General features: G+C 40.0%; 1 long non-coding RNA gene across 1 annotated transcript in view; it reads left to right on the top strand.

Moving 5' to 3' along the window:
- The first annotated feature begins 16,761 nt into the window (after positions 1-16,761).
- Positions 16,762-25,010, top strand: part of LOC139788828 (uncharacterized) — a 34,999-nt gene continuing 26,750 nt past the window's right edge. The window contains exon 1 of the long non-coding RNA XR_011722950.1: positions 16,762-17,066. This is a non-coding gene — a long non-coding RNA (uncharacterized lncRNA). The remainder of the gene's footprint in view (positions 17,067-25,010) is intronic.

Genomic DNA, 25,010 nt, shown 5'->3' with positions numbered 1-25,010 from the left:
CAAGAACATTTGCTGAGCAACCACAATTCCTATGAATTAAGTGCTAAAGATTTCTAAATTGTGTATGTATTTATGAAGCACCAGTAGCCTGAACATGTTGAACTGAAATAACTGCAGCAAGTGCCAGTATACAGCAAACTTGTACAAAAATCCCAACAGCACCAGGATGAGCTCCTCCCCAAAAAAAGGCTTTCAAGCAAATTTTATCTGTTTGTATAACCCAGGGAAGGACAAGAAGGTCCCCCTTCTTGCTGAGGACAGGCAGCTATAGAGGCACTTGCCTTTTTCTCTCCACTTCCACAAAAAAAAAACAAACAAGAAAAAAAAAAAAAAAAAAAAAAAAAAAAAACAACCAAAAACCACAAGAAAACAAAACTGAATCTACCCTTGCATAAATGTCTTCCTTCATAGCACATACCCACCTCTCACAGAACCATTCATATGTATTCTTTTGACTAAAAGTAAGAAAAATGGCTATACATAGTTTCATGATCCTGTGCCTTGCAACACTATGGGCTGTGTTCTCTGTATGGATTTTTATTTTAAAAACAAAGGCGTAGATTAATACTGACAAACCCTCAAACACCAAGTAGTGGTTGAAAAGTAATTTTGCCTAAAGCCTGTATCTTATTGATATTTTAAAATGTCATTCAGACCTTACAAAACACACATGGAAAATACAGGAAAACAGCTTTTCTATTCTGGACATAGTTAAAGTAACTAAACCAAAAGAAAATATGATTATAACCTACTCATTTTCTCAATCATAAGAGAAATTTTTAAAACTGACTGGCACACACAGTAAGGGGACTTGAAAAAAGTTTTGGCTTTTCTTGGCAATCATGAAACCCCTGAGATATCTAAGTGGTCTGTTTGCAGACAGCAGAGATCCTCCAGTGCTGGAAGCAGGCTGTGTGGTAGCTGCCTGTGTGAGCAGGGAGATGGGGATTTTCCCATCCAAAGGCAGAGGTGCAAAGCCACATTACAGCAAAGCCACACAACTGCATTGCCTCCCTACAAGGCTTGAGCTCCTCTAAGCATTCCTCAGCATTCACTGCTTGCCACTCATCTGTGAGAGGACAGAGGTGGGGATGGCCCAGAGAGTATTTCTTAGGTGCCTCATACAAGAATGGATGAAAATTACAACTTGCTGCTGCTATTTCTTCCATGGCCCGTGGCATAAAGTACCCCTCTCACAACAGTGTTCTCTTTCCTTCATCTGCTTCACTTGCCAATTGTGGAAACACTTTGATGCCAAATTGAAGCAACAATATCTATTGCATTGATTGCCTTTAAATTCACTGGCAGCAGAAAGACAGCAATTGCTAGCCTGCAATGGCTGCTCCTAAATATATTCCTCTTTTGTTAAGCCCCAATATGAATGCCAAGCCTTCTAAAATGATGCTTTATTTACTAATACTCAAGGTAAGAAAACACCATTTATTTAAGCACTTAATCCTTCAGTTATTCTCCGGGAGTATGGCAGACCAGGACAATTTTTAGCTTCTTTTTGATGTTTAAATATCGGATCCAGAGATTTTACTATTCCACTTTTGCAAAGCTTTTTTTCCTCAGCCTTCACTGCTGCCTTCAGAAAGGTGCGAGTTTCCATGGCAACCCGAATCTCCATGGCAATGAACCAGGCAGCAAGACATCCTGGTGTCAGCACAGCCACCGACCATGTCCCGTGGGATTACTGGGAAACAGGCTTGGAGATTCTGTGTTTGTAAACACATCAGAGTATTAATTGGGCTCAGTCTTAGAGGCAGGATCCGAAGAAGGCACAGTCAGAAAAGCAAGCAGCTGGAAAATAGAATAAGCATAGAACTAAGGGGGAAAACAGCTGCTGGATTTAGAGACCTCTTCCAAAGCACAGCTTGTATTACTTGAGCCTGTCTAAAGTACAGTTCCAGCCTGAATAGTGGATAGCTCAGCTATTAATTAACCTTCTCCAAGTTACCCTGTGGGGCCTCAGAATAAATAACTTTTCAATAAATTACTAGGAGCAGTCACTTCTCAATGTCAGTTACTCCTCACACTTCCTCCCGTTCTGGTCTCTCTCTCTTACACACAGCTTACCAGGGTTTGGGGCTTTCTTCCCAGAAGAACATTGACTGCTTGTGACTCCTTGGTTTTCCTGATTCAACTCTCCTTCCATCCTGCATCTTTTCTCTTCCTCCTCTACACGGTCTGGGAATATTCTCCCTCTCTTTCCCTGTACCTTTGCAGTGATTTCACCATCTCCTGATATCTTTTCTCATCCCTCGGCCCATACTTCCCCTTAATCAAATACCCCTGCTCCTATATCCACCCCTCAAAAAATAGTTCAATAGTAAATAGTACAATAGTAAAATAGATGTAATTTTTTATCTCAATAAATCTAAAAAATATATATCTGACCACCCTTGTTTCTCCACCCAATACTTCATCATTCTTTCCAGAATTCATACAGATTATGTCATTATTTCTGCCCTCCCACATCAATTGTCTGCATGGAGAGGAACCACTCCTAATGTCCTTTTCTCTTTCTTGTACATCCTGTCCCTGGGGAATCTCATTCAGAAGTACAAGCTCAGCTATGCTGACAGCTTGCAGATCTGCCTGTACTTCTGCCTTTTCCCTTAATGAAAATTACATAGGCTCTAAAGATTAAATCACTTTCAGGATGGGATTTTCAAAGCTGTTCATTCGCTTGGAAACAGATCAGCAGATATTTCCCTGCCCATCACCCATTCCTATGTATAAATTACTGACACTTGTTTTAAATAAATGACTGGCAAGTACTTAACATGCAATGTAAAACCACCTGTGACATGATTCACTACTTATTAATCACCAAGCCCTAGAAATATGGACCAATTATTTTTACAAATAGTATCTTGCATAACTCTTGGCAATTCAAAGTCCACAGACTGGGTAGAAGAAAAAATATCAGGATCCCCTATATATTGCCCACACATCTGAATAAGTCTAACCTCTTTCCAGTACTACTGCCCTTTCTAGGCAAGGGTGACATTTATTTACATAAATATCCTTTCAATTTCTAAGTACCTGGACAGTATTTGATCACAAATACAAATAAAAGCATACATTTACACTGCTGGAAAACACAAATAAATCTTCCATCTACTTACAACTGAAAGCCATGCAGTAGAAATCTGTTTTTTCCCTGCGTATGGAAACATGTTGGAATAAAGTAAGCAGGAACTAAAGAGATTAAGAGAAGTTACAAAATTGTTAAAGAAGATTTAAAACTTGGGAGAGAAATATTTACAGTCTTTCTATTAGAAGACAGCAGACTTTCTTCAGTGCGTGTATTCAAACAAAATTATATTCATGTCCACAGTTAAAACCCCCCTGCTTTGAATCAGGACAATTTCATCTGACAGCACAGCATATGCTTAATTCTATATGCACTGAAAACAAATTGCCAAACTCAGCCCTTATTGGTTTGGTTTACTGCACACTGGAGCCTGCAAAGCTGCTCGAGATGCAAGAATAAAATAGCTTAAAGTAGAATAAGCTTGGATTTGGTGGTATTAATCTTCATGTATAGATAGAAAACCTCCACACAGACTATCCTTCAGCTAATTAGTATAAAACATCCTGATAGCATCCAGGACTGATTGCCCTTGAAGATCAGTCTCAAGTGGACCTCCAGACTCAGCCAAGATGACAACTGCTGCTAAGAAATCCACCACAGTCCTAAGGGCTGGGCACAAGAGGAGGGGATCTGCTTCTCCTGCCTCTGGAAAAGGGGAGGAGGGTGAGACTGGATGATGGGAGAGGAATGATCTTCATGTTACACCGACAGTTTCCCTGGTCATACACATTCTCAGTTGCTTTGTGACTCAGAGCAGTCAGACAGCTGAGACTGTGCCCGGAAAACGTCCCCCCATGTACACACACGATCTCAGTATTTGTAGAAATGTCACTAAAAGCAGTGACATTGTCATTTAGCTTTACAAGGAGGGAGATTACTCAAATACCTCTTATTGCTTTCCACTGCATCACTTAGCTATTCAGCTAACTTTCTCTGCTGAATGACTTCCTGTGTTCAAAGCAAATACCACTGGAGGCTAATGAGCATTTGCCTAGAGAGGGGTTCAAACACCTGGGCCACTCAGTTATTAGAGAAAGTGTTATCACTGTGACAAGGGGCCCAGTAGTGCCAACAGTAATGGTAAATTTTGTAACTTGGACTCTTCTCCACTGGGAACTGAACTGGGACAAAGCTCCTAAGGGTCAACTAAAAATAATCAGGTCCATGTAAAGTCTGTTCCTTGAATTCAGGCTTAGTTACACAGGCAGTAAGCTGCTGGGGCAGACAGAATGCAAACCTCACTGGGCTATTTCACAAACAGAACAAGGGCAAACATATATCCAGTTGTGCAGGGATACATGCATGCCCAGAATAACCAACCAGCTTTTATGACTACAAATTAAATAGCATTGAGCCAGCTTCTGTCCCTGTAATATTCTACCAGCTTCAGCACTTCCCTGGCAGGGTGACCAGCTCATATATCAGATTTTCCTCCTACTTATTTTCAGTGCTAATCTAAAGAAAATTCTTATTATTACTGTGTGAATAATTGACCCAGAAGAGAAGGAGAATAACTGCATGGCTAAAAGCAAGCCAGCCAAGTTTCCCTACAGACCACTAACAAATGCTGTGTTAAGATTTCTGATTCTTCCAGGTGGACTCTGCTTGTGGGATTCCTGCCTGCAGTCACACTAATTTTGAGACAAAACAGGCCTCTAGACATTTGCAATGGGATAAAAACAATTGTACACTTTTGAAACTCTACTTCTCAACATCATTTGTTGTTCACTGCAAACCCCCCAAAACCAACCACCCAGAATGGGGAGGTTGCATGCATGTAAAACAGGGGTTCATGGTTTAGAGCAGGCAGAGGTGTAACTACCTACTGAACTGAAGAAAGCATGGAGAAGCATTCCAAATTAATTCAAAAGGAGTCAGCATAAGATCTAATGCAGTGCTCTTGTTACTATCTGGAAGCCATTAACACACGTGTCATGGACAGACTTACAGAGAATATTTTCTTACCGTTTGAGGCATCTGCAAAAATAAACAAGAATTTTGTTGCAGAGCAACACTTGCACGGCACTAGAAGCTGCTGCAGTCTCTGCTTTCCCCTCATAAGCTATTTTATCTACAGAGCAGCACATCCATTTCTGTATTTCAGTCCCTGCCTCCAGGGGTGCATTTATTGTTTCAATATCAATCAACATTCTGCTCAGAAAAGTTAAAGCAGCTTCTGCTTTCTTATTCATATTTTCTCAACCACACTTCCCCCCTCACCCCTCCAGGTTGTTCCTTCAAGAGCTTCCCCACAGCATCCCTCTGCTCTGGGAGCTGATTTCAGCTTTCTCCAGGAGAGAAGCAGCTGATTAATCACAACCAGTATTGCATCCTCCTCCTTTAAAGAACCACCATATGGCCTGAATCAACCTTAATGATGAGACTTGAGGAACCTTTTCCTGAAGGCAAGTTACTACAAAATCAGCTATTGCTGCTTGGCACACAGATTGACTCAGACTGCACAAATCTCTGCTTTCACCCAACTTTCATCTAACACAAAACAACCCATCCCTCCCTTTGGGTTTGCTGCCTCCATTTCATTTCTTTCTGGGTGCCTCTGCCTTTCGTTTGCATGACCTGCTCAGTATTTCACGTGATGCTCAAAGGAGGCTGCAGAGTTTACAACTTTTCCTTCATTCCAGGGGACATTGATTCATTGGAAAGCTTTCAGCACAAGGAATCTATCTTTCATGTCTACATGAATCAGTCCTTGGACAGTTTTTGAAGCCCTATGTTTTAAAATGTTAATTTAGAGCTCAAATATCAAGAGCTGAAAGATCTCAACAATATTGTATCATAAGCAAATGGGTGAAATTGAAATGGTGCTATTAAACTTTATTATGCTCCAGGTGGTTTGTGATTCAAATAGATTTTGACAGTGTCACATATTTACAGGACATATCAAATATTTATTTTACTTTGTCAGTCAGCTTCTGCCAGGTGCCACTTAGGCACTTCTGTGCATTACACTTTTATTGCCAGTTGTTTGGCTTCATTTCCATAAACCATTCAGTTAGCATAATCTACTGCATATGTCAGAGTAACACAAATACAAATTATAAAGGATTTTTTTTCCTCCTCATATTCCTGACAAATACCAGAGCCTCACATATGTTGCAGACTTAAATCACTGCATCTTAAGACTGTGTTAGCAGAAAAAGCACACCTGAGTGATACAATACACACCAAGCACCCACATCACCCTGTGACTCTTGCAAGTAAGTAAAGAGGAAAATGAAAAAAAGTTCTACATGAATATTAGACAGGCACTTTTTTCTTCTTTCTCTTCTGAAGTGCTGGATAATGTAATGCTGCAGAAATGAATCAGCCAAACTGGTACAGATTTCCTATTGTGCAATGGGTAGGTTCCAGGGATTTGGAGCTCTTCTCATTTGTTTTGGTTTTATCTCAGATAATGGGGATGTTTTTTTACTGGAACTGAAGTGGAATTCTGCATTTAAACTGCAAAACCCACATTTGATGAAATAACATGTATGTACTACAAAAAAACCTCAAAAAACTGGTATGAGGCATAATTGGCATCCAGGAGTCTTTGTTCATCAGGTGGTTGGTTCTATAGCGACAGAATTCAGGCTACAAATCAGTTACAGTGCTAATCCTTGACAAATCTCACCTGCATGATTTGGTTCAATAATTTTTATTTCTTTACTTTACACATGTTTCATGGTTTCAAAGTCAATTCTTAATTACTTCTCTACCTGGGAAACACAAATCAAGAAATGAATGACTGATAAGTAGTCCCAAGGTATAAAAGATGTAATAAACACATGCATTAGCAGCCTTGATGAAATATAGGGCTCTGAAAATGTATCAAAGCAAGTTTCACAGCAGCTTTCTGTAATACCTGATGCACAGAAGGGCCTCCACAGATTTTATATGGAGGCAGGAAAATAACCTCTGCCCAAGTAAGAAATAACTCCAGCCATCTTAGTTAAAAAGGTGAGCTGAGCCCCAAGTCTATAAAATTCTCTGACTGTTTTTGTAACAAAGTCAAAGTGCCACCTAAATCTATTTTTGCCTCCAAAGCTGCCAACAACCTACAAGGTTAAGTAAGTCACTAGGTCAGTGGTTATGCCTGAAAAGGAAGACCTACAGTACCATGTAGGTTTTTAGGCTGGAACATCACTTCAAGTACCTGTTAAAACAACAAGAAGCTGCCACAGTTCCATAAAGCTGGGAAACTGGCAGTTGCTAATTGCCTCCATTTTCAATTTGCTGAGAGCAGCATCCACTAGATGAAGAAGTGCTTGTTCTGATAATTGAATTATCACAAAGAGTTGACAGATACTTGTGAAATTTACATTTTTATATCAAAGATGACATTTGATAGTGACAATCCAAATGCCTTGAAATCTGTCTTCTCAGCACTAATGACTCTTACAGTAATAAACACCTTGTGCTGTGACCCTTGCCAGGTTCTTTGTAAAGCTGAGGGGACGTTTATTGCTATGTATATGCCTATACTATTAAAGTTATTGCCTAAAATAACCATATTCCTTCAGCTGCCTTGGCGGATTTATCCAAGTTTTTTTTCTGATTTTATACCTTTGTGGGGGAGAGACTGCTTGCATGAAAATTTAATATACCATATAACTCCCCATGAAAAGAGATCTTGGAACATCTGCAGATACACAACACAGAGCTTATTAATAATACTCCTGTAGCTAAAGGCTACAGACAAAATTAGAGACCCAAATACCAAGCACTTTGCACATACATAAGGATGCTAAATAACCACTTCTGGATATTATGCATTTTGCTAAATTAGTTATCTGCATCATTGAGCAAAGGTATGAATATGAAAATGAAAAAAAACCCTGCATGCACACACACAGATGTGAGAACAGGTCCTTATTTATGTACAAGTACATATTTCTTTTGGAAAACTGTTCTGGGAGAGAACAAGAAAAGAAAAGAATATGCCTGGGAATTTTTTTTTCAAACCTGTTGCCAATTGCCACTCCTCTGCAAGTTACTACTTGGATTTCAATCAACAAAATTTCTGCCACAGCTCCAAATCCTTGCTGTGGTACAGACACACATCCTGCAGGACCAAGCTCTGCTCTGAATCCATCACACCTATAACTGAAGATAATCAGTAAAGGGGAGGTTATGTAGCAGGTCAGGGGCAAAAAGAGGGAAAACAGAAACAGGTTTCTGCCTAATGAACAGTAAGGGAATCACTGAACTTTAAACAGGTCTGAGATCTTCTGCATTCTACTAGCAGAGATAAGGTGGAAGAGAGGGAAGAGATGATTATGGAGAAGAGGCAGAAGGAAGAACCACGTAAAACTCAAGCTTCGAGTAAGCTTTAAAAAAATTTTAAGGAAAATTCAATTAGTGTTGACATTTCAGTTGGTATGAGGCTAAAGAGGCTAAATCACCCAGCTTGTTAAATTCATTCTTTGCACACAGAGTTTTCCTTCATGTCTCTGATGTTCTGTTTCTTTCAAATGTCATTTGAAATCTCACCAAGGTGGCAATGTTTTACTTGAGGCTAAGAGCACACAAGCAAACAGCGGAAATGCACTTAAGGACAGAGGAGCAGAGAAGGGACAGGCTCCAGGGCTAAGGAACCAACATAAGAAACTTCTGGAGACTGGGATAAGAAAGAAATTTAATGGGAGCCTTACGTAAAGGAAATGAACATGTCAAAAACATTACCCTAAATTGTGAAACATAAAATGTCAGCAAAAGACAGATAAGGCAGTGTTATTGTAACTGAGCCCTTATTAGTGCCGCTAGGAAAAACAAGAAATTCCACATCAGAGCACATCATTATTTTTACATTGACCTCGATAACTCATGCTCAAGCTGTTAGCAAACCCCATGACAAGAGCCTGATGAGCAGGAGAGACTGGTGTAAGAAAACCTAGGCAGCTGGGTGCTGATAAGTACATTTGGAGAAAAGACTTTTTGGCAAAGCAACGAGAACAGAACATGCCAAAACATGAGGGTTTGAAGTGCAGGAAAGCAGAATAAAAACTCCAAAGCTATGTTTTCCTCCTTTCCTCACTTTTGGCACCTCTTCTCAGTCATCTTTGCCTTCCCCATCCTTGACAGAAGCCCTGAGCTTCGAGGAAAGAGAAAGGGATGATGTGAAATTACAACAGTTGTCTGAGGAGCAGACTGGGAATGCTGACACCACCCTCACCACATTTCTTTGAGAGCAGGAAACAAACACAATAGCCAAGGTGCCCCCAGCTTTTATTTCCATATCACACTGTCACAGCTCAAATTCTCCTGAGCCTAAAACAAATACTTCTGGGCAGAAATCAATAAAACCAGATGCAAACAGTCAACAAAGCTGATGAACACCTGTACTTCAAATGCTCACTGTCTTATTTGTTTAGGATCCAGCTAAGGCCTTTCTTCCAGGGGAATATCAAATGACAGAGTGTTCCCCATGGGAGGTGGATTTTTTTTTCTCTTGCTCATGTCATACCCAACATTGCTCACATTATACATGAAGGCATTTGTCAGTGTTACTTTTATTGTCACCAATTAGCCTTTCATTGCATTTTCTGAGATTCATTATGTGCAGCAACTAATATACCAAGCTACCACTCAAATCAGCATCTGTTAAATATTTATGTAAGAAGTGAAGTAAAAACACAAAAAACCCCAAACCAAACAAAAAACTCTCACACCTAGAAAAAACCCAAATCAAACAGTCAGGTTCCTCCGAGACAAGAATACTTGACTTGGTACAAAGAAAAGGCATATATAAATAATTTACCAATAAGATAGGCCCACATAAATTATATTTGGGTTTTTTGAATTTTGAGCCATCAAATTATTGAACCCAAAATTAGCTAATGGAAGATAATTATCTGGAAGTATATTAACATATACATATTCTGCTGCTTTTGAAGTACCTCTTGAGAATTGTTAAATCTCTCCTTCCTTGAAAACTGGCACATCTGGCTGCTATTTCCTCATCTATCCTTTTGACTCTGGCATTACATACCATGAATATATCTTCATGGATGACTAAGTGCCTTTTAATATTCTCCAAGTATAAAGCATCAAAAGCTGACTGAAATTAAGACTATCCAAGAAAAAACTGATATTTTAATTGTGACCAGTTTTTTAAAGGTATTTAATTATAAATTAAAAATCCATACAGTAACAGAACCATTCATACTGTACATTAAAAAGACTTCATTATGCAAAGGTTCCCTCAAAAAATCAAATGCAGCCATTGAAGACCCTCTGTATTTAAAGCACTGTTTTTTTAATGGAATAAAAATAATTATGTAAGTTTGTTTGCCCTTCTTTTTATTTCAATCCGAAACCCCTGACTTTCTTCTCACTTGAGATTAAAATTCATGTTTCACTGCCTCAGTTTATCTGATTTTTAAGGAGCTGGCTCAGATTTCCCCATGACAAAATCTCTTTCCCCTCTGTGCCTAAAATACATTTATTTTCTCTAACTCTGACACCCCAATCTCACTTTGAGATGATTGAACTAAAGTGGAGTGATGGGAGGAACATTTCACTGCCCAGATACTGCAGTGCAAAGGCTGCTGTGGATATTGAAAGAGGTTGGTTTAGCCCACAAGCCAAACTGCTGATGGTACTTCCAAGAGTAAAGTGAATGACAGGAGCCAGAGCACACCCAAAATGGTTCCTCCATGTACTATTTGCACAGTTGGCTCAGCTTTCAAAGAAACAGCAGGCTCCTGACAGCCTGTATGCTTTAAATGTCTTCCTCTTTCTGGACCAAGGTTGGTGCAAGATGGAAGAAGGGAACTGCTAAACATCCTTCCTTGCAGAATGCTGCAAGTGGCAGATTACAACAGCAGGGTGCCACAAGATGAGCTAAAGCAGCTATACCAAGTGTTAAGTTCTCTGCAAAACAACACAGGAGAGTTTCCCAAACCTGACAGAAATGCAGCACAGGAGTTTGGAGAGATGAATTCAGTAAGACTTTGCTTTTCAGTGAAGCCTAGCCCATAAGCTACCAGGTACCTATTAAAAATTAATGAAAAACTAAACCTAAGTATTCCATCCATCACTTGAAACCAGTGACAATGTTCCCCTTTCTGTAATACACATGTGTAGTCCCTTTAATCCTTCACACAGCATGGAGAACTTACACAAAGACATGCTTGATTGGATGAGGGGCCAGTCTGCACCTCTACCAGGCAGCTCACAATTGAATATTAAAGTTTATTCATCTTCCATCCAGGGCTTCTCAAAATGAGGATGGTCCTTTCAAGAGAGGCACCACCTAATAACACACATGGTATGTTCAGTCAGTGTTCCTGACTGTGATGAGTGTAAACTGCAATGATTATATTCAGATTTGGAGCAATTTGCCCCAAAATCAGAATTGTACATCCAAATCACAGATGCCACATTGCTACACACACTGAACAAATCAGTAGCATTTGTTTAACAAGGATATTGAAGCATCTTAGAGGTGAACTAAAGTCAGTATGAACTTTAGAGTCCAAAACCCAACTGAAAGTAATGATGTATTTGCCTGAAGAGACTTGACTCCAGGGTTAGTAAATGGAGTGAAACTGGTCTCCCAGCTTCCACACAGGGCACACACTAGGACAGCCCATAAGGTTAACAAGCTAGATAAAAGGCCTTCAGGTAACACCTATTGAACAGCTTCAAATAATGCTCTTATCATTAAACACGAAAAACATTTATTAATTAAATAGGTTTAGATGAAGTGTTAATGTTCCAAAGACAGCTTTCCTTCCTACAGCCTGACAAAAGGTTTGAGAATGCCATTTAGTTCCAAGTCACAGGACAATTTGCTTGCAAGTCCTTTATCTTGAAGGGAGCAGCACTGATCAAAGCACAGAAGTATTTGTCATGACACATGCTTCTGGCTTACAAACCCAGAGCTTACCTTAAAAAGGCAATTATAATTCATACCAAAAAACTAGAAACCAAGCACCTGGTCCTGCAAACAATGTCAAGCAGTGTAACATTTCTTCTAAGAGCATTTTGTTAGTGGTAGCTGGCCTATGCCATTAAACTGCTTTGAAACTAAATGCAATAGTATTGATGAGCCTCTTCCCTCCCTAGCACCATCTGCTTTTCTTCTGCACTGTTCCACTACACTCCAGTACACATTAGGCTATGAGTACTGTCTGAGGATGCTATGTACAAATCTTGCCTGACACTAATTGTACTGGAAAAGAGGACACTGATATGGAAGGAAATTAAATTCAGAAGGTAAAGGCCTCTTCTAGGGTCATAGTGGGTATGGTGGCTGAGCAGAGAATTGAACATTTTGCTTTCAGGTGTCTGATGGTTGCTGTACACCTATAAACATTTTTCTGTGGTGGATTGAGATGCTCAGCTCCAAGGACATGCAGATTCTCAACCTTTCATTCCTCTGCTCTACCCTTCTTAACATGGCATGTGGCAATTGGGATTTTCTGCTCAGACTACTGGGAAGGATGCTTTATGAATTGTGAATACAGATGACCTGCATTTCAAGTACAACCTAAACCAGCTGAAATGAGAAGATATATATGATTAATGAAGCAGAACTACCAAAAGAAATAAAATGTGTGCAGAAAGTAAAAAAAAAAAAGCCCTTGCATTTTCTAGACATGTGGAATTTACAGCAAAGCATAAAGTTAAAGCATTAATAGATGACTCAACTTGGACTTTTAATAGAATCTGCAAAAATATTCTATTTCTATGGGAAAGTTCCAGTCATTGCACTTTGATAAGAACCTTTGCTACGTCGATTTGATTTCCATCTGAGCCCGTCAGAAAAACCCAAAGGGACAATCAGACTAAGTGTTGTAATTGCCAAAAATCTCTTTTCCCTTTCTTACAACTTCTGCATGATCAAAAGCTTCAAACACTTAATTCAAGTGAGAAAACATTTCCTACTTCTAATTACAAAATGAGAGGTGTTCACTCATGTTTTCTTCATGAAAAATAAAGCTCTTGTGCTTTTTGCGTGAAGAAGCTGAATTTTTAAAAAATCATCCCTACAAAGCCTTATAAAGGTATCAGAAAATTAAAGCTCTTATGACTTGTCAAAGAATAAAACACTTAAAGTAGCTGCCAGAGCATTTGCTCAGATGCAAACAGCCCTACTCCCCACTATATTGGGCTCTTTCATCAGTTTTACAGAACTGTGACCATATTCACCTAAATTGTATTGCTTCTGACTTCAAATGGTATCACTAAGAAACAATCAAACTTTGAGGAGAATAATGTTCTCTGATAGAATCTGAATTTCTTGAAAGGGAAAGAATAAAGACAGCTTCGTATGTCTCTCTTTCATGAGTTCCCTTCACAAAAAGGTAAATTACTCCAGCACTTCACCTGCAGTGTTTCTGTCACCAGTATCTGCAAGTTTATCATTAGTGGATCTAGAAACGATGGCTTGCCACAATATCTTTGTCTAATGCACTTGCAGGAGATAAGAATAACCCCACTGTAGGTGACAAAAATAAACTTTGCATTGTACTAAACAATAACATCTACAAAAAGAGAATTAATCACATTGTGTGTATGGTAATTAACACTTGCAGTATGAAGTTAATAGCTGTTATCTTCTGACCTGTGCTATGTGGGAGGTCCAACTGTTACACTGTCTCTTGATGGGCTTTATTTCATATTCTGAAAAGGAGAAGAAACTAAAACTCACTTCCCATAAACCAGAATACTAACTGCTCTTGTGAGAAAGTTCAGCTTAGGGCACATTAAATGACAACCACACAGAAGGACTCCAGTTTTTCTAAGAACAAAATTTCCAGTGCAAGTAAAGGAATTAACTAGATACACCAACTGACACACTGGCCATCTGCCTCAACTAGACAATTCTAGCACATAAATACAAGCAACACTTGCTACTCCTGTCCTTTCCACAATCATTTGCCACATTCAGGTCATAGCCATGACCCAAAAGCATGTAGACCATGTAAACCATGTAACCATTTGAAGAACCAGTGAAAGAAGTCAAGCTGAGCGACCACATATGTTCCATTTACACATAAACCAGCTAAATTGAACTTAACTTACCCAAATTTTGCAATTCGTCTTTTAAGTTTTGTAATTTCATTGCAGTAAGTCAGCAACAGTAAATATTGCTCCAAATTAATTAAACTAGAGGAGTTTGACTGTAGATCATTTCAAGTTTTGATCAAAAGCCATTTTTTAAATCTTTCAGCATGTTTCTCTTTTTTTTTAATGAAAAACCTGAATAGCTTAATTTTCTTTTGTAGGCAACACAGAGAGCCTTTAAATACTGCAGATGCAAAGAGCTCCTGCTTAGTCACTCCCTTCTTGGTGCCAACTTTTGTTCTCAGAGAATTCAGGATGTAACTGAGCTATGACCTTCATCAAACTCCACGTACCTTAGTTTTACTTTGTGCATATCCACGGGACAATTAAGCTGCAATAATTGAACAATCTCCAAAATTTGCACTTACACTTGTCAAGTCTGCATCTTCTAATATTAACATTCCTCAGGACCCACCAGGGCTGCTGGAGCCACCTAATGCATCAGAAAGAGATAGATGCCAGTCAAATTATTTCTGCTCTGCATGCCAGCCACTGCTTCCTTGCAGGGATCATCACAAGCAGAAATCTATGCTAGCTGAGCTGCCAAAACCTGAACTGGCATCACATACAGCAGCCAAGCTGAGTGACTGAAGCCCTGAGATAACATTCAGGAAGGGACTGCTTTGCTTGTTCCAAACAGGATTTGTTTTGAGGGTGTACGTGCGAGGTGAGGATTAGCTTACATTGCTTTCATGTTTATACTGTTTGAAGAGAAAAGAGAAAACAAGGAATACAAAGGAAAGCAGCAGGTGAGATGAGATCAACAAGCAGATGAAAGAGGCTGAGGACAGAGAGGAAACAATCAGAGAGAATATTTTTTGCAGTACAGCAGCACCTCTAGCCCTCTAATGGGAGGACGAAGGCCTCGTAAGGCACTGCACAAGCATATTAAGCAACAATCTCTGCCTCAATAATTTGCAGAGCCCATTCATAAGCTACAATAGAAACACCACGAATCACTCATGACATTTCTTATGCAGGTAGAGTAAAGCCAACCCCCATGGCCACACTCCAGGCAGATGGAGAACATGTACCCTGCACAAATGGAGGCTCACAATGCAGCCAGGGGAACAAATACCTTCAGCTTTTATGTTTTGCTTCCTAATACTGAAATCAAAAGCTCCCTCATTTTGTGGCAATGAATACAAATACACACAATCTCCCTGGGTGAAAAGTTGTAAGTGCTATTCTCCCTCTCCAAGGTATGTTAATTTAGTTCTTATTGCATAAAAATACAAGCTGGGATGACACAGTTGAACACACAACCATATCACTGGAGATCTCTTCCTCAAATAAATGGCTTCCATTTTTGCTAACAAGTCTTTCCTACTCTACACTGCACTCCAGATTTTCCCCCACCACTGCTCTCCAGATTCTCCCAATGTCAGCAGGATGACAAGAGAACTGAAGACTTGCAGGAAAAAGCCAAATTTACTCACTTATAAAAAAACCCAAAACACCGTAACCAAACACCATCCAGTCCAAGTTTTTACATGCATCATTCTCCCAGTTCAGATGAGATTTCTCACTGCTTGTTATCAATAGGCTTCAGCTCTTTTATTCCATACCCAAAGTAGACCTAAGCTCTATGGAAACCTTGCCCAAGTGAACACTCATTCTTCATTTTAATATTACACTTTTTCATATCAGTCAGAACCAAAGTGAGGTAAGATCAGTATGTCAATTGAAGTTATACCAAACAAGAGCAAAAACTAACTTCCAAGCCATAAAGCCTGTTTAGCCATAAAGAGATATTGATGTTTCTTGACCTCAGAAGTAAAACTAAGACTCAGAGAGCTATTCAAGTGGAATTCTAAGATGTCCTAATAGTTTTCTAAACATTTTTCTGGCTAGCTTTTCTCCTCAAAAGAACAATCTCAGGTACTAAGCCTGCATTGAAGGTACATTACCATCAGTAATGATGTGAGCCTATCACTCAGGTGCTGGTTCTTGATTACTGTTAGAAACAAGGAGAAATGAGGTACAATTTTGGATTGCAGAAAAACCTGATGCTTTGGGATAGTAACTGAGGCAATATGAGTAGATGTCACCAGACCACTCAGACTGCTGAACTGAAAAGCATCAGGAAATCTAAGCTATGAAATAACCCTATATTAAATCAAAAGTATCTCCACACAGCTTTCTTTAAAAATAAAAAAGCAACCACTGAGATACCCAGAGGCAGCCCAACTTCACACACCCTGCATTTCAACTAACTAAACACACTAAAGGCATGTGTTGTGCCAAATTACTCAGATAATCCTGGTGTATCAGCTTCAGTTATAGGGTTGATTCTGAAGTTCAACAAGGGCCTAATCCCAGAGGGCCTGCAGATGACTGGGCCTCCTCATATCCACTCCAGCAGGACTTGAGCCTTGGATTTCTTTATGACACCCTTCGGGTACCCGAATGTAAAACATTAAATTCAAAACCCTCTACTAATACTGCAAATTTAATAATTACTTAATTCAGCATCAGCGGTGGGCACAGAACAGCCCAAGTGTGTTTGGTTCCTGTGGCGGGGCTCCGGTGTGAGGTGAAGCGCCTTGTGAGGCGCTGCCGCCTTTCCCGCCCTCCAGAGCCGCCTCAGGGCAAGGCCGGACCCCTCAGCGAGGGTGACAACGGCTCTGCCCTTGCATACTGAAGAAAAGCGGAAAAGAAACTGCTAAAAAAGACCTTCAGGGGAGAGGAGAAACGGGAAGTGAGGACTATACCTGAACAGAGATACCGAAATCTGTGAGGAAGCAGGGGAAGGAGATGCCGGAGGAGAGATTCCCCTGCGGGCCGTGGTGAGGCGGCAGCCGCTCTGGGGAAGGACCGTGGTGGAGCAAATGTCATCCTAAAGCTGTGGTGGACCCCGAGTCTGTTTTGTCTGTGACCACAACCGGTGAGCACAGAACTCTGTTCTGTCTCTTCTCGTTGTTTTCTCCTCCCCAGCCCGCAGTGAGGAGCGGCCCTGAGGTGCTGCAGGGCCCACACCGCCACACACCTGAGGTGTTTATTCTGTAAGAACTCTGACAGGAAAGGTGTTAATTAGCAGAGCCCAGCACTGAGTACGTGTTTCCCGACTCCAAATATCGCCTTAATCACCGTTCCAGCAGTTAAAAAGGGAAAGCAGTGCTATGCTTACCACACGCAGCTGGAAACTAAGAAAATCCCTTTCAACATTTTAGGATTTAATAAACAACCGCAGCTCCTAGTGATTTAGGTGCCTCTGGAAATCACAACATCCCTATATTATATTCTCTCTCCTCACTCTACTTCCTTTTTAGCCTACTTTCCAACTCCTATAAATAACTCATTTTTTTCCCTCCACATTTCTAACAACCTTTCCCCCCTCCCCATCCCAAAGCATGGCAGGCTCTGGAATATTTCTGCTGCTCGTCCTGTACTGATGCATTACTTCCATACATCACCAAAACAATAGCACATAAGTGATGGATTGCAGCCATGGATTATCCAAACGACCGGTAGCCTGATGACAGAGTGCCACAATGCTGCTCCAGCAACCTTGGCAGGCATGCCATGGGAGTTATGTTTTGGTCAGAACAAGGATTAATTTTCTGATGTAGGAACAAGTTCAGAGGGGGAATAGAAGGTACTTATAGACACCGAACAATTACTGTACTTAACACAATAATGAAATTACAATGTCTGTGTCTGCTTGGGAAATACATCACCATTGCTCTGTGCCTGGGTGCTAAGAGATAGTATTGCTCATTCACCAGTGACAAGCACTTGGAGTTTATTGGCTTACTATTTCAGAGTCTGCTTTTAAAAAATATCTGGAATAAAATAATCCAAATCTGTCAGTTTAAAGATACAGAACCCTTCAGATTACAAGCAGAGAGATAAAATGATAGCCTGACTCTTATCTCAGCCATTTATTAGCTGTTACACTTGTCTAACTTTAATGTCTTAATCTATTTTTCCAGAATTACTCTACTGTAATTAAGACTGCAATTAGTTTTGTCATTTATAACACTGCAATGGTGAATACTCATTGATTTCTTTCAGCCCATCTTCCACCTACAACTGCTGCCATTCAAGTGGCAGTGCCATGTTTTTGCCTCAGAACCTCAGATCCCAACACAGTTAGGGAACTGTGTATCTATCATATAAACCAGTAGAGAAGCTGTAGTGTAGTATGAATGCAAATTGGTGGATTTTCCAGTGACCCCAGGGCCTTCCTGTTCAATTCCTTTGCTCTCCCTCAAACAACAGGCATTCCTCCAGGGGAAAATGCTATACCCTACAAATAATATTATAATGCTGGATGGCTTCCATCGTTGCAAGCAAAGCCCATTTCTTCCTTTGTAAACTTGATGAGAGCAAACTGGAACTTTACGTTTCAATTTTTTTTCCCCTGGAGAAAATAAAATGTCCAAGACACTAAGAGAACAAACCGAGGCTTCCTGACTTGCCACAGATTAAAAAAAAAAAAAAACCAACACAACCAAAACAAACAAACAAAAAAATCCCCCCAAAAACCAAATAAATAAACCAAGCAACACACCCCAAAGTATTACAAGTAGAAAATAACAGACACCAAGAATTTTGATCTCCCCTGGCCCTGAGAAGCAAGGATACAGAAAACAGTAAGCAAGGTGGCTGGAAATCTGGGCTCTGGAATTGCACAGCCCTGTCAGACAGTCTATCATCTGGCTGATGGTCCAAGTAACAATGGTGTTAAGCTGATCTTTTGCTGCTTCCTTCAGGGCATGCCTGACTTTTCATTTATGCATAGCTAAGAACAGTGGTACTACTTATTTCCAGAGAATAAAGCCATGATGGAAATGTATTTTTGAGCCTGCTTCAACTCTTTTATTGCCTTCAGTTATCTTCCTTTGAACTTCTGGATTTTTCTGATAAACAGGTTGCTCAGATAAAAACTAATTCCTGACATCCAAGCAGCTGAGATGAAAAATCCTCAACATTGTGTGTTGGTTTCATATTTTGAAAAAGGGATTTTAATTCCATGACATAATGACAGGTTTCACTTCAGAGCTGCATCCCCCAAAGTAATCTCAAATCACTTTACAAGCTTTAATAAGGGAACAATGCTAAAGAGATTTCGTCTACTCTAATTATTTTAAAATCCATTTTTATACAAAACACTTTCAATATTGTAACCTAGTTTTCCTCCCCACTCCTTTTTAAACTTTCATTAGAAGCTATTATTCAATTTGCTTTTTTGTATGCTTGCAGAGGCCTTTTCCTTTTGGGGAATTAATTTTCAAGGAAAACGGTAAAATTACTCAAATACATAACTTTTGACAAATACAGAAACTAAAAAGAAATGATCCAGAAATGTTATATTAGATCTCAAATTTGATTAAAACATCATGTGAAATGATCTCTTGAAGTAACAGTGTCACTCTGCAGTTTGGCACAGTTTCTAGTGCAGCAGACTTCTGATTTACTTTAGATATTTAGATGGTTATTTCCCACAGTTCAGGCATGTGGCTGGCTGCTGATACTGGGATACTGAAATCCTAGCAGCTTGAGCCACTGACCCAGAAAATGACATTTTTAACTTCTCTAATCAAGGCAGAGGTAGAGTGAAAGAACAAGTTAATGATGTGGTCTCAGAGAAGCTCTCTATGAATGGCTTCATTCCTCCCAAAGCAACCCAGGACCAACCTTAGTCCCATCTGCTGGTGTTCTCCCTATTTTCCAGCCACCTACCCCCAGAACTGCCAAGTACTTCAATGACAAAACCAAAGAGCTGGTCAATTCAACCAAAGATCCAACCCTTGATTTTTGGAGGACCAGAGTTATAAAAAGCTTTTTTTTCCTCTCAAGCTGATTTGCATCTCAGGATTACAGTCCTTTCATTGAACCACACTTAGTCCTTAAAACAGGAGACAGCACAATGTGTTGTTTCGTGGGAACACCCAAAATATCACTACTTCAAAAATTTTGGGAGCACTTTGGGAATAATAGAGCTTATCTCTACAGTGATATAGTTTATCTACACTGGCATTGTATATATAAATGACTCAGTGTGAAAATTACACTGCATTATTTATGGCTTGCTTGGGGTTAACAAAACACTTGGCATTATTGCTTTCAGCAGTGCCTGTATAAAACATTCTTTAATGGAAGACCATCACTCAGGGTTTACAGGCCTCTGGATTGTATTTTATAACTGTAAATACAGTGGAAAAGAAATTCTGAAAGCTAGTGGAAACCTGTAGCATCCTGGGAGACTTTACCACTAGTGCAATGGCACAGAGACAGACTGACAATGAGCTTTTTAGTACAAATTATTCCAGAAAATGCTATTTAATACGTGAATATTAACAGAGCAGAGACCAGCAGACTGTGCAGAGCATTGGTAACTGAACAGTGCTTTACTCTGGATTTAAATTTAGTAATTGCCAATGCAGTCATGGAAAACTGTAATATAAGTTTCTAACACAATCTGTATGAGAGGTGCTTATAACCAAGGCCTGATAAAAAGCTGAGGCTGAGAAGCAGCAATAACACACATACCTGATTTTATGTCTGAAGGAGACCACTCAGGTTACAGACACAACAACTAAACACAGAAATGCTTCCAGACCAGTAAACTGCTCACATAATGACTCAGGTGGATGGAGATTTGGCTCAGTCCTCTCTCTACAGAGCTGAGGAAACACAAAGTGAAGGCATGAAGGGGTTAAGCCAGGAAATAAAAAGCAAATCTCCAGAGCCTCAGACCAGTACTGCAATGGAAAGACTTTCATCTTCATGGGCTTGCACAACCAGCAAGACTGTACCAGCATTTGAAGGGGAAAAAAAAAAAAAACAACCAACCTCTCCCAGTTACAACTGTTTCAGGAATCAGAGAAGCCAGAAGGACACTGAAGTCTACTCATGACTGAGAGGCAACAGAAACTGCATCTCTTCATTAAGTCTAAAGCTGTTAATGTGATTGTTAAACAAACTCGTGTTAGCATTCAAGAGGTTTGGATGCTGCTTCCTTTAATGACATGCTTATTTATTCAGAAAAAGTCAGCAAAGCACACGATCAGGAAGGCAGCCAGCTAGCCTGTTGTCATAAAGATAGTGCAGACTTACCCCAGAACTTCCACTATCTATTACAAGAAAGGGCTGGCAGCCAAAGGATTAACCCAGGATTCAAACCCAGTGTCTATTCCCCAGTCTGCAGGCAGCTTATTGCCTTGTCTGCATCCATTCAAAGGAAGAAATTATACACAAGAGCTACAAGAAAAACCAAAGTATCCCCTTTTTTAGTGACTGGGAGAGTCAACTGGGGCTTCAGACACAAAAATAAAGGCAATGAGATCATTCCTCCTGGATCCTTCAGGAGTCCAAACATAAATGATACAACCTGTAAGGATTCAGTTGTGTACAGACTTTAAATTTCATAGGAAAAGGAAAACCATTGGGATTTATTTTCGTTTTCTGTATTTTTCTTACAAAACTGAAATTTAACCCATCTTGCTTGAGAACTGCCATCTTTGATAAGCACAAAGTACATTATTAAGTTTGCTAACTGCTGTTGCATAGAAATCACTGGATACTATTTATACTGGGGTACTATAGAAACAGTAGGAACTGGGTTTTGTTTCTCCTACCAGTAAAGGCAGTATTATACATACTTGCAGTTCAGGTACTTGGTCAATACCAGGCTGCAGCAATTCAGTCATTTTCAGTTCAGAGCATCCTTTTTGCTGCTCTCCAGTAAACCAGACTTATATTCAGTTCTTTGCCTTTTCCTTTTTTTTTTTTTCTTCTTTTTTTTTTTTTTTTTTTTCCTTTCCTCCCCATTCTTTTTTATGCATTTTCAAAGTCTCTCTTCTCCAGAAGCACCCACACAAAATGATTTGTCATTTTGTCAAACCCTGCATGCTTCCTTTCCTGGGCACATCATATCACCTCTAGGTGTACTAAACACTCTGCACTAGAAGGGTCTGGGGCAAGGAAGAGAAGGTGGCACTGGATGTGTGACACACACAGTCACAGGCTGGTGAAGCAATATCCTAACTGCACTCTCTGGTACAATCAACATAACAAAAAGCACCCAGCAATTTTCAGGAAGAAACCTTAATACAGAAGCACACATCAGTGCCCAGGATGGCTGATGCAGTCAACTGAAGAGAGTCATTTGATCTGAACATCTAAATCAGTTTGTCACAACCTATGGTGCTGGAAATAGGCCTGTGCATTTGGGCAGCTTCTGCTCATCACTTTCCAGACATCTGTGACCTGTGTGTTTCAGGTCAGAGAAATGAAAGACAAAATAGTTCAGCAACAGAAAAACAAGGTCAAGAGGGCAGAAAAACGATGCAGCTCTCTCCACAACTCAATCTTCACACTAAAGCTATTGTGTCTATTGAGGATGCTACTTAAACTGGCAGAAACAGCTTCTGTAACTAGTCATACCAATGTCACTCTTTCATGAAGCACCACATTCAGCTCAAGCAAGCCCATCAGAGTAATATATAGGTGTTAGAAACCTGTATATCCCCAGTATTTCTGCTGGCAGTGTGCAAAAGAGCTATAATTGCTGTTTGTAATTAAAGCCAACTGTGAGCAAACAGGGAGGAAACAAAAAAAAAAGGTCACCAAATAATCACATTATTTATTTCTTTGTTCACAGTAGAACTTTGAGGCACTTAAATGTTAAGGAACTGTTTTTCTGACTGATCTTGCCCCCAGTAGCTCAGGTAGCTGCATAGCCACCCTGATCTCATACCAAAGCTGAACACTTGCTCCAGTAAAATATTAATGCATTCCTGTTGCCAACATCTCTATGTTGCAAGGAAGTATTAGCATACACTGCAAATGGAGAATGGAGGCAAAGAAAATATTTTAATAATGTATCTGATACATAAAAACATTTGGCAAAGCTGAAATTGTTTTGAGGCCACCTGTGATTTAGCTTTATTCCTGGAAAAGAAGATTGCTCTTATCCTGCAGTGCAATGAAGAAAACTAAATAATCCCACTGCAGTTTTACTCAAGCCTAGCTATAGTCATTCCTCACTGCCACTACATTTTATTTTCTTTTTCAAAACTTTTTCAAATCAAAAAGAAACAAATATGTTTGGATTGAAGGGGTAAACATTGCAAACCACATGCAGATAAAATATTCCTTAACCAGCTTTTGAGCTCCAGGACACATGACAGGTCAAATTTCAACAAAGTGATGCCACTGCAGCAAACACGAGATAAAATACCAGACTCTAACACAAAACTCTTTCTTCTTTTTTTATTTGGAAAGCTATGCTGAAATCAGACTCCCACATACTAGGCAGAGCCATCTCACTGTTTTCTTTGGGTTCCCTTTCTGACTCTATCTCTTCTCATCTTTTGTTTTATGCCTTGCCTGTAAGCTTTTTAAGACTAGGAATTGTGTAGCTGGTTTTCTGTATTTTCAGTAATTAGCACAAAAAAAAAAAAAAAGACTGGCTACTCCAGTTAAAGCAGTACAGAAGTCTCAGAGCTATAAAACTATTCCCCACTGGCAGGAAGCAGCACTCTACATGGAGCACAGCTTTGGCACTGTACATCTGGACATTAAACTGCACACTGTTCATTTTTGGTTCTCTCCCTGGGAACAGAGTGATGGTAAAACCAGACAAATGCTCCCCCCCTGATAAAGTTGAAATAATAGGAAGCTGGAAGTGAAGCAAGCCCTGTTGTAATGAACAGGCTGAGCTGTCACACACAGCCTGCCTGGGCTCTCTGGAGATGTCACACACAACAGGAACACAGGCTTTGGAAAGGGCACAGGCAGCAGGTTTCATTCCAAGCATTGTGTTAGTGAGGTAAACCTAGTTGTTAGCATCTTGTTTCCTACAAGGTAAGCTTAATTAAAATACAAAATGTCAAAAGGTAGAATGAAATATCCCAGTGAGCACCTGAAGTGAATTAAAGCCTCTCAGCAGCTGGAGAGCAGACTGCAGCCCTCCATTTGAAGAAAAGATGAGAACTGTTGAGTAGAAAGCAGCTTCCAGCTAGAGGATGACTCTGCTGAGCCTCATATTTAATTGCAGTCATCAGCCTTTTCTGTTGCATGTCAGATGGACCAACCTCCTCTCTCTGTGCTTTAACACAGATGCAGCACACACATCTGTCATGTCTGCATGACACCATTTCCAAACCCTTCATTTGCAGTGCTTTTCTGCATGACAATTTAGCCTCAGATTTGCTCGTTGATAGAGAAAATATCTCTGGTATCCATTACACTGCAAAGGAAATGCAATTAAAAGAATGGCAGAGATGTACAGGATGATTGTGGGCTCACTAAAGGGAAATGTTTCACAGTTTTTGCATGTTCCAGCAAGACCCTTCACTGTACTTGCTGAAACTAAGCCAGGGGCAGCTCCCTTCTTTGCCTGCCCTTCTCTCAGAAAGGCTCTGTGCAGCACATTATAAGACTGAAATACTCTTAAGCATGGTACAAAGAACCATACTTGTGCCCTCCAGCTTGACAGGGAGAGATACTACTGGGATTAGCAAGTTCTAAAACCTGAGTTTTTAGCTTGATGTTTGAAGTCTGGTCACATCAGAGCATGGCTTCCACTTTGAGAATTATTGGTGTGTCTTTTAAGTTCCTGGTACTTCTGAAGCTGGTTTGAATACAGCAAGTATCCTCCCAGGTTTGATGTTGCACTGAGCATGAGTACAGCTAAAGCAATGTCAAACCCTAATTGATGTTAACTTGCATTCACGTGGTGGATTCTCACAGAGAAAAACCTTATTTTCTCTTCACTGTTCTGCTGACCTTCTTCATCAAACACATGGGAAGGCAGCAGAGGAAGATTTGCCATGCTTTAGAGCAGCACCTCACAGCCTGCCCAGAGAGCTGCCTATGT

This window comes from Heliangelus exortis, chromosome 30 (assembly GCF_036169615.1).
Source record: "Heliangelus exortis chromosome 30, bHelExo1.hap1, whole genome shotgun sequence".
Lineage (NCBI taxonomy): Eukaryota > Metazoa > Chordata > Aves > Apodiformes > Trochilidae > Heliangelus > Heliangelus exortis.
This window is presented reverse-complemented; position numbering and strand designations above follow the sequence as displayed.